This window comes from Ictidomys tridecemlineatus, chromosome 4 (assembly GCF_052094955.1).
Source record: "Ictidomys tridecemlineatus isolate mIctTri1 chromosome 4, mIctTri1.hap1, whole genome shotgun sequence".
Taxonomy (NCBI): domain Eukaryota; kingdom Metazoa; phylum Chordata; class Mammalia; order Rodentia; family Sciuridae; genus Ictidomys; species Ictidomys tridecemlineatus.
Window position 1 is genome coordinate 121,435,752 of NC_135480.1, and position 10,819 is coordinate 121,446,570.

A 10,819-nucleotide genomic window follows, 5' to 3' on the forward strand; every position below is an offset into this window, starting at 1 on the left:
GCTCTAAAATCACCCTAAGAGTACACCTAATCCTAGAACTAGAACTAGCCTTAACCGTAACCCTAAAATAAGCCCTAATCATAACTTTAGTTCTTACATTAGCCATAGCCCCAATTCTAGCCCTAACCTAACCCAAAACCTAGCCCTAAGCTGAGCCCTAAACCTCATTCAAACCATAACTTTTAACAGAAACATAACCCTAACCGTAATGATAACACTAGCATTAAACTTAACCATAATCCTAAACCTAGACCTGACACTAACCCTAACCGTCACCCTAGTCTTTTTCCTACCTCAAACCCTAACACTTACCCTAAACCTAACCCTAACACTAGCCCTAGGAGTAACCCAAACCCTAGCCCTAATCCTAACCTTAAACTAATCCCCAACACTAGTACTAAACCTATTCATTACTCTAAACATAAGCCTAAACCAAATGCTAACCCTAGGCCAAACCCTAACCCTATCTCTAACACTAACACTATAAATTACTCTAAACTTAACCTGAAATGTAAACCCTACTCTGTCCATTACTCTAACCCTAACTCTAACCCTAATGTAAATTTGAGCATTAACCTTAAACCTTAACACAAACCAATCCTAACCCATACTCTAACCCTAATAATAACCTAGCTTTATAGATGACCCCTACACAAAACATAACCCTTACACTAGACATTGCCAAAAACCTATCTCTAACACTATCCCTAATCATAACCCTAGACCTGACATTAGCCCTAGCCCTAATGTAGCCCTAACCATAAAACAAACCCTAGCCCTCATCCTAGCCCTAAACTTTGACTTAATCCTAACCTAAACCCTTACCTTAGAACTATCTCTAAGTATAATCCTCGCCCTAGTACTAAACTTAGCTATATAACTCCATCCCTTCTTCTAAAACTAACCCTAACTCTAGCCCTAACCATAGGCCTAACCCTAGCAATAATCATAGCACTAATCCTAGCCCTATTTGAATGCTAACCTCAACCCTACTCCTAACACTAGCCCTAAGACTAACTCTAACTCAAACCCTACCCTATTTTTATTTATAACCCTATTCGTTACTGTAACCCTCACAATAGCCCTAACCCTAGATCTAACCAAAATTCTAAATCTAACCCTAATCTTAAGCCTAAACCTCATTCTACAACCAGCTCTAACACTATTGCTAATCCTAAAACTAGCCCTAATCCAAGCCCTAGCTCTAAAACAAAATTGAGCCATTGTTCCGAACTTAAACTTTATCCTAAAACAAACACTAACCCATAATTAGCCAAACCCGAGCTCTAATTCGAGTCCTAGGCCAAAAACTAACCCTCACCCTTACTCATATCCAAACACAAACTCTAGCTCTAAATATCACCCTAACCCTGAAACTAATGCTAACACTAGACCTAGCTAAAACCCTAACCCTAAAACTAACCCTAATCATAACCCTAGTTCTTACATTGGCCTTAGACTAACTCTAGCCCTTACTCTAACTCAAAAATAGACCTCATCCAAGCCCTACACTAGATTTAACCCTAACCCTGGCCCTAAACCTAACCCTAATCTTAGCCCTAAATCTAGCTCTAATCCTATACATTACGCTAAGCCAAACTCTATTCATAATGCTAACTCTAGTCCTAATCCTAATCTTTACCAAGCCCCAAACAATAACCAAATTACTGCTCCAAATGCAAGCCCTCATTCTAGATCTAACCCTAACCCAAAACCTACAACTGATCTTCACACTTATTCTGACCCTAACACTAATTATAGGTCTAAACCTGACCCTAAACCAAAACCGAAACCTGAAACTAGCCCTACCAGTAAACTTATACGTACACCTAACCCTAACAGTAGCCCTAGATCTAAACCTAATCCTAAATCTAGCAATTATTATAGCCCTTGACTTAAACAAAAACTTGGTCTTAGCCCTAACAATATTCCTTAACTTAAACCAAACACTCACCCTAACACTATACATAACCTTAGACCTATCCTGGCTTTCAACCTAACCCTAACTTTAACCTGAACACTAGCCCTGACACTAACATTAAACCTAGCTTTAAACCTGACCCTAACCAAAAACCTAAAGCTAAAAGTAAACCTAGCTGTAACCCTAACCCTAAAACTAGCTCTAATCAGAACCCTAGATATTACATTACACATAGGACTTATCCTAGGCCTAAACCTAAAACAGAACTTAAATAACCCTTACACTAATTGAAGCCTAAACCTACCCTAAGCATAACACTCACCATAAAACTAACCCAAGTCCTAACTCTAACCCTAATGTTCACCTTACTCCTAAACCTAGCTAAAAGCCAAACCCTTAGCCTAAACATAAACTAGCACTATCTAAAACCATAACCCTAACCATAGCCCTAATCCTAACATTAACCCTAGACCTAACACTATCTCTAACCCTAGGTATTACCCTAAATTTAACCCTAACCCTAATGATAACCTTATCCGTAACCCTAACTGAAACCCTAACCCAAACCATAAACTTAACCCTAGGTCTTACCCTAAACCTAAATCTTGCCATAGCCTTAACCCTAACTCAAACTCTAACTTTTACTTTAAAATCAACAGTAAACCCAGCCCTAAAACTAAACTTAAACCTAAACTTAACCTTAACCATAAAGCTAACCTTACATCTAACCCAATCTATTACCCTAAACCTGATCCTAACTCTAATTAAAACCCTAGCCCTAACCCTAAACCTAACCCTGACCGTAACACCAAACCTAAACCTCGTCCTAGACCTAACCCTAGCTAAAAACCTAAACTTAAGCCTAAATCTAACCTGAACCCTAACCTAAGCTAGGGTTACTAGACCAAACCCAAAACCTAACCTAACTCTAGCCCTTATCCTAACCTAACCCTAGCCCTAACTATAGCTCTAAACCTATGTATTATTCTATGAAAACCCTAATCCTAATGCTAACCCTAGGCTTAACCGTAACACTTTTTCTAACCCTAAAGTTCTCCATTGCCATAAACCTAACCTGAAACCTAAACCTAACCCAATCAATTACCCTAACCCTAACTCTTACCATAACCCTAATGCTCATTGAGCCCTATCCCTAAACCTTAACCTAAAGCAAACCCTAACCCTGATCGTGATGCTAAAATACACCTAGCTCTAAATCTAACCCTTACCCTAAGCCTAACACTTACACCAGACTTAGACCCAAACCTAACCGCAAATCTACCCCAAACTGTAACATTAGAGCTGAAATTAGCCATACCCCTAATTCTAGACCTAACCATACAACAAACCCTAAAGCTCATCCTAGCCCTAATTCTAAAACTAACCCTACAAAAAACCCTAGCCCTCATCCTAACCCAAAACAGAATCCATTCCCTAGCTCTAAAACAAAACCGAGCCATTGCTCTAACCCTAAACCTTGACCTAAACCTTAGCAATAACTAGCCATAATCCGAGCTCTAATTTGAGTCCTAGGCCAAAAACTAACCCTTAACGTGACTCATATCCAAACACAAACCTAGTTCTAAATATCACCCTAACCCTAAAACTAATGCTAACACTAGACATAGCCGAATCCTTAACCCTAAAACTAACCCTAAATGTAACCCTAGTTCTTACATTGGCCTTAGCCAAACCCTAGCCCTAACACTAACATAAAAATAGCCCTAATTCAAGCCCTTACTATAGACTTAACACTAACCCTATAATAAAACTAGCCCTAAACCTAACCCTAATCTTAGGCCTAACCCTAGATCTGATCCTATCCATTACCCTAATCTAAAACTTATTCATAATGCTAATTCTAGTCCTAATTCTAATCCTTAGCCAAACCCAAACAATAACCCTATTAGTAGTTCTCACACTAGCCCTTATTCTAGATCTAACCCTGAACGAAACCCTCACCCTAACCTCATCCTAACACTAATTATAGGTCTAAACCTGACATAAAAAAGAAACTGAAACCTTAAACTAGCCCTAACAGTAAACTTATACCTAAACCTAACACTAACACTAAGCCTAGACCTAAACCTAATCTTAAATCTAGCTATTACTCTAGTCCTTAACCTAATCAAAAACTTGTGCTAGCCCTAACAATAACCCTTACCCAAAACCAAACACTAACCCTACCACTAGACCTAACCCTAGTCCTATTCTGGTTTCACCCCAACTCTAAATTTAACCTGAACACTGGCCCTGATACTAACATTTAACCTAGCTCTAAACCTGACCCTAACGCAAGACCTAAACCTAACACAAGACCTACCTAGATATAACCCTAACCCTAGAACTAGCTCTAATCAGAACCCTAGATATTACATTACACATAGCACTTACCCAAGGTCAAAACCTAACACAAAAATTAAATAACCCTAATCCTAATTTAGGCCTAAACCTACCCTAAGTATAACACTCACCCTAAACCTAACCCTAGTCCTAACCCTAATACTCACCTTACTCCTAACCCTAGCTCAAAGCCTAACCCTCAGCCTAAACATAAACCTAGCATTATCCCTAACCATAATCCTAAGCATAGCCCTAATTCTAACCTTAAACCTAGATCTAAAACTAGCTCTAACCCTACCATTACCCTAACTCTAACTCTAACCCTAATTATGACCCTATCCCTAACCCTAACCAAAAGCTTAACCCAACCATAAACCTAACTCTAGACCTCACCCTAAACCTAAACCTTGCCATAGCCTTAACCCTAATTCAAACCCTAAATCTTACCCTAACACCAACAGTAAACCTAGCCCTAAAGCTATCTCTAAAACTAAACTTAATCCTAAACCTAACCTTAACCATAAAGCTCACCTTACATCAAATCCAATCTATTACACTGAACCAAATCCTAAACCTAATGAAAACCAGAGCTCTAAACCTAAACCAAACCCTCACCATAACACGAAACCTAACCCTTGTTCTGGACCTAACCCTAGCTCAAATTTAACCTTTACCCTAAATATAACCCTAACCCTAAGCTAGGGTTACTAGCCTAACCCCAAACCTAACCTAACTCTAGCCCTAACCCTAACTTAACCCAAGCCTTAAAGAGATCTAACCATATATCTTACCTTTATGATAACCCTAAGCCTAATGCTAATCCTAGGCATAACCCAAACCCTTTTGCTAACCCTAAAGCTCTCTATTGCCCAAAACCTAACCCAGTAAATTACCCTAACCCTAACTCTAACCCTGATGCTCATTTGAGCTCTATCCCTAAACCTTAAACTAAAACAAACCACAAACCTGATCCTGACCCTAGAAATACACCTAAACCTCACCCTTACCTTAAGCCTAACATTTATCCTAGACATAGACACAAACTGAACTCTAAATCTACTCCAATCTGTAACACTAAACCTGAAATTAGCAGTAGCCCTAATTTTAGACCTAAACCTACAACAAACCCTAGCCCTCATTCTAGCCCTTAACCTAACCTTAATCATAACGCTAACCCTAACCCTAGCCCTAACTCTAATTCTAACCCACACACTACCTCTAAACCTAGCTATAACACCATACCTTACCCTAAAATTAAGTATAATACTAGGCTTAAACTGAACACTAACTCTAGCCCTAAACCTAGCCCAAACTTAGCCCTATCCCTAAAACTAACCAAAACCATAGGCCTAAGACTAACTCTAACTCTCATCCTAGACCTAGCCCTAATTCTAACCCCATCTGTTACTTTAACCATAACCCTAGACCTAACCCTTGCCCTATAGTTAGACTTAGCCCTAATCCTATATCTAACCTAAATCCAAATCTAACTCTAAAACAAAGCCTAAACCTAAAACTAAAACTAGCCCTAACCCTAAGGTTAATGTTATAATGAGCACAAACCTTAAACCTAGACTATAAAAAACATAACAACAGCCCTAACCCTAAACCTTAACTTAAACCAAACCGTAACACTACACCTAGAAGTAACCCTAGCCCTAATTCGAGTCGTAACCCTAACTTTAAAACTTACCCTGAACCTGACTTATATTCTAACACTGACCCTAGCTCTAAAGACCACCCTAAATTTAAAGAAGAACCCAATATAACCCTAGCGCTAATTAAAGTCATAACCCTAATTTTAAACAGAACCTTGACCCTGAATGATATCCTAAGAGTGACCCTAGCTCTAAACAAAGCCCTCATCATAAGCCAAACACTAACAGTAACTCTAGCCCTTATTTGAGTCCAAACCCCAACCTTAAATTTAACCCAGATGCTGACTCATATCCGAACAATAACACTAGCTCTAAATATTACCCTAACATTAAACCTGAAACTAACACTAGACCTACCCCTAACCTTAGCCATAAAACTAACCCTAATTGTACCCCAGACTATTACATTAGCCAATGCCCAAATCTAGCCCTAACCCTAACACAAGAAGTAGCCCTAATCTGAGATTAACCCTAACCCTAAACCTAACCCTAACTCTAGCATTAACGCTAGCTCTAAGGCTATCACTTAACCTAAGAAAAATCCTAACCCTAATGGTAACCCTAGACCTATCTCTAATCCTAACCAAAACCCTAACCCTATTAATAGTCCTAACCCTAGCCCTCATTATAGCTCTAACACTATTTCAAACCCTAACACTAACCCTAAACCTTATTCTGACCCTACCACTAACCCTAGGTCTAAAACTGACCCTAACCCTAGAACAAACCGTAACACTATCCCTAGACCTAAACCAAATCCTAAACCTACCTTATCTCTAGCCCTAGACCTAAACATAAACCTAGTTCTAAACCTAAAAATAATCCTTAAACTAATTTAAACACTAACCCTAACCCTAGACCTAAACCCAGTCCTAATTCTGGCTGTAAACCTAACCCAAACACTGGCCCTACCTTTAGAGTAAACCTATCTCTAAATCTCACCCTACCCCAAAATCTAAACCTAACACTAGACATAGCCATAACACTCACCCTACAACTAGCCCACAACATAACCCTAGCTCTTACATTACAAAACCCCTAGCTCTAGGCCTAAACCTAACACAAAACCTAGAGCTAATGCTATGCCTAAATCAAGCCTTAATCATAACCCGAACCCTAAGGTAGCCCTAACCCTAACCTGACTCTTCCCTAGTCCTAATCCTAGCTGAAAGCCTAAACATTACTCTGAACATTAACCTACTCCTACCCCTTAATCTGACCCTAACCCTACCTGAATCCTAACCTTAACCCTAGCCCTAAATCTAGCTTTAAACCTACCCATTACTCTAAATCTAAATCTAAACTTATTGATAATCCTAGGCTTAATGCTAAACCTAAACCTAATGAGAAAACTAATTCTAGACATAACATTAAACCTCACACTTGCCATAGACCTAAATCTACCTCAAACCCTAACCCTTACTATAAACCTAAACATAATCATAGCCTTAACTCTAAGCCTAAACCTCAATCTAACATTAAGCATAGCCCTAAATCTACATCTGATCATATACATTACCCTAACACTAACCCTATCTCTAATGATGTCACTAGACCTAATCCTAACCCTAACCCTATGAATACTATAATCTTATCTCTAGAAGTAACCCTAAACCTAACCCTTATCCTAGTCCTAACCCTAGCTCAAAACCTAAACCTTTCACTAAACATAAACCTAAGCCTAACCCTAGTTTTAACCCTAACCCTAACCCTAATTCAAGACCTATTAATAAACATAAACCTAGCACTAAATTTAGCTCTAATCCAATCCATAATACTCACCATAACCCTTACCCTAGGCCTAGCCTTAACCCTATGGCTAACCCTAAGCCTATCAATTACCCTAAACCTAATGTAAACTCTAAACAAAACCCTATCATTACCCTAACCCACACCCTAGTGCTTATTCAAATTCTAACCCTAAACCCTAATTTCAAAAAAACTCTAACTCTGACTCTGCCCCTAATAAATCTCCTAGCTCTTAAGCAGATTTTTTACAGTAAACCTAACACTTACACTAGACCTAGCTATAACCCTAATCCTAAAACTATCCCCAACCTTAAACTTAGACCTGACATTCTCCATAGCCCTAAACCTAGCCCTAAACCTAACACAAACCCAAGCCCTATCCTAGCCTTAAACCTAGCCTTAATCTTAACCCTAATCCTAACTTTAGGACTAACCCAAAAACTAACCCTAGCCCTAAATTTAGCCCTAATTTAGTTCTATTCCTAACCCTAGCCCTAACTGTAGCCCTAAGACCAAATCTAATTGTCACCCTAGCCCCCTCCCTATTTCTAACCGTATCTCTTACTGGAAACCTAATCCTAGCCTTAACCCTTGCTCTAACCCTAGTCCTGTCATTATCTCTAGTCTTAACCTAGATCTAAATTTAACTCTAAATCAAACTTTAACCCTAAGCCTAACCCTAACTCTAACCCTAATTCAAAATCTAACTTTAACTCTAGCCTTAAAACAAAACTGAGCCAAAGCCCTAAACCTAACCCTTTACCTAAACCAAACCCTAACTCTAAACCTATCCTTAGCTCTAATTCTAGTTTTAACCTGAAAAGAAGAATTAATACTGAATTTTACTCTGACCATAATACTAAGCCTAGTCTAAACATCATCCTAACCCTATTCCTAAACCTACCACTAAAGCTACCACTAACCCTAACCATAAATTTAACCCTAATTTTAACCCTGGTACTTACACTAGCCTTACCTCCAACCCTAGCACTAACTTAACCCCAAACCTAGCCCTAATCCAAGCCCTAACCCGAGTTTTAACCCTAACCCTAATTCTAACCCTCGCCCTAATAAAAACCATAACCTGCCCTAACCCTAGCTTTAACCCTATATATTGCCTTAACCATAACCCTAAGTCTAAACCTTACCATATCCCTAATCATAAACCTATGCATTATTCTAAACCAAACCTAAATTATAAACCTTAACCTATCATTACACTAACAAAAACCAAAATGCTAATGCAGCCCTAACTTTAAAACTTAACCTATCCCAAACTTCTTACCCAGAACTTGACCATAATAATACCCCTAGCTCTAAAACTGACCCTAATCCTAAACCTAACCCTTACTTTATATCTAGCCATAAACCTAACCCTAAATCTATCTTTAACCATAACCCTAGATCCAATATTAGCCCTATCCCTAATCCTAGACCTAACCCTAAAATGAACTCATTTTAGCACCAATCCAAGCCTTAATCATAACCTAACCCAAACCATAGCCGTAACCCTAATTCTATCCCTCACTCTAATTCTAAACCTGAGAATAATGCCATTTCTTACCTAAACTTAACCCTAACCCTAACCCTAACGCTAGGCCTCAGGTGAACACTAACCCTAACCCTAATTCTAGCCCTAAATTAACCCTATCCCTAACCCATACACTAACCTTAGCCCTAAGACTAACTCTAATTTTCACACTAGCCCTATTCCTACTTCTAACCCTATACATTACAGTAAACCTAACTCTAGCCCTAACCCTAGTACTAAACCTAGCCCTAAACCTAGCCATAACCATTGCCTAAACATTATTCTTAGTCCTCATCCTAGATTTAACCCTAACTCTAAATCTAACCCTAAACCTAAGACTAAGCCTAAAATTAACACTAGCACTAGCCTTAACTCTAACCATATAAGTAGTACTAACCCTAAATCTTGCAGTAAAACAAACCCGAGCAATAGCCCTAATACTAAACTTTAACTTAAACCAAACCTTAACACTACACCTAGACATAACACTAGCCCTAATTCGAGTCCTAACCTCAATCTTAATACTAACCCTAACTCTGACTCATATACTAACACTCACCCTAGCTTTAAACACCACCCTACTCTTAACTGAATCCTTACAGTAAATCTAGCCTTAATTTGTGTCCTAACCCTAACCCTAAAACTAAACCTGACCCTGACTATTAACCTAACACTAGCTCTAAATTTCAACCTAACCTTAAACCTAATCCTAACTCTAGAGGTTTAACCCTTAACCATCACCCTAAAATTAACCTTAAAAACCATAGTTTTTACATTAACCATTGCTCTAAACCTAACCTTAACCCTAAAACAAAAACTAGCCCTAATCCGAGCCCTATACCTAGCTTTAAACCCAACCGTAGCCCTAATCCTAGCTCTAACCCTATCCCTTACCCTATGCCAAACCCTAAACCTAATGCTAATCCTAATCATAATACTAAACTTAATCCTTAACCTAATCCAATCCCTAATCCAGACCTCATTCTAGCTCTACCCATAAACCAAACCGTAACCCTAACACTGACCCTTATTCTGACCCAAACACTAATCATAGGTCTAAACGTGAACCTAACCCTAAATTAAACCCTAACACTAGCCCTGCTGGTAACCTTATACCTAAACCTAATTCTAACACTAGCTCTAGACCTAAACCTAATCCTAATCTATCCATAATTTTAGCCCTAAACCTAAAGAAAAAACTATCACTAGATCTAATAATAACCCTTGGCCTAAAGCCAAAAATTAACATTTCCCTAATCTTAATCCTGGTTCTAATTCTGGCTTTCACATTAACCATAACCCTAAACTGAACACTGACCCTGACACTAACACAAACCCTAGCTCTAAACATCACCCTAGTCCTAAATCTAACCCTAAAACGATACTTTGCTCTAAAATTAACCCTAAAACTAGCCCTAATCATATCAATGTTCTTACATTTGCCATAGCCCTAACATATTGCAAAACCTAGTCCTAACCCAAGCCCTACCTTAGCTTAAACCCTAATGCTAAACTTAACCTATCCTTAGCCCTAACCCTAAACCTAGGCCTAACCCTAGACCTAATCCTAACACTAGCCCTATCACTAGCTCTAACCCTATCCATTACCCTAAAGAT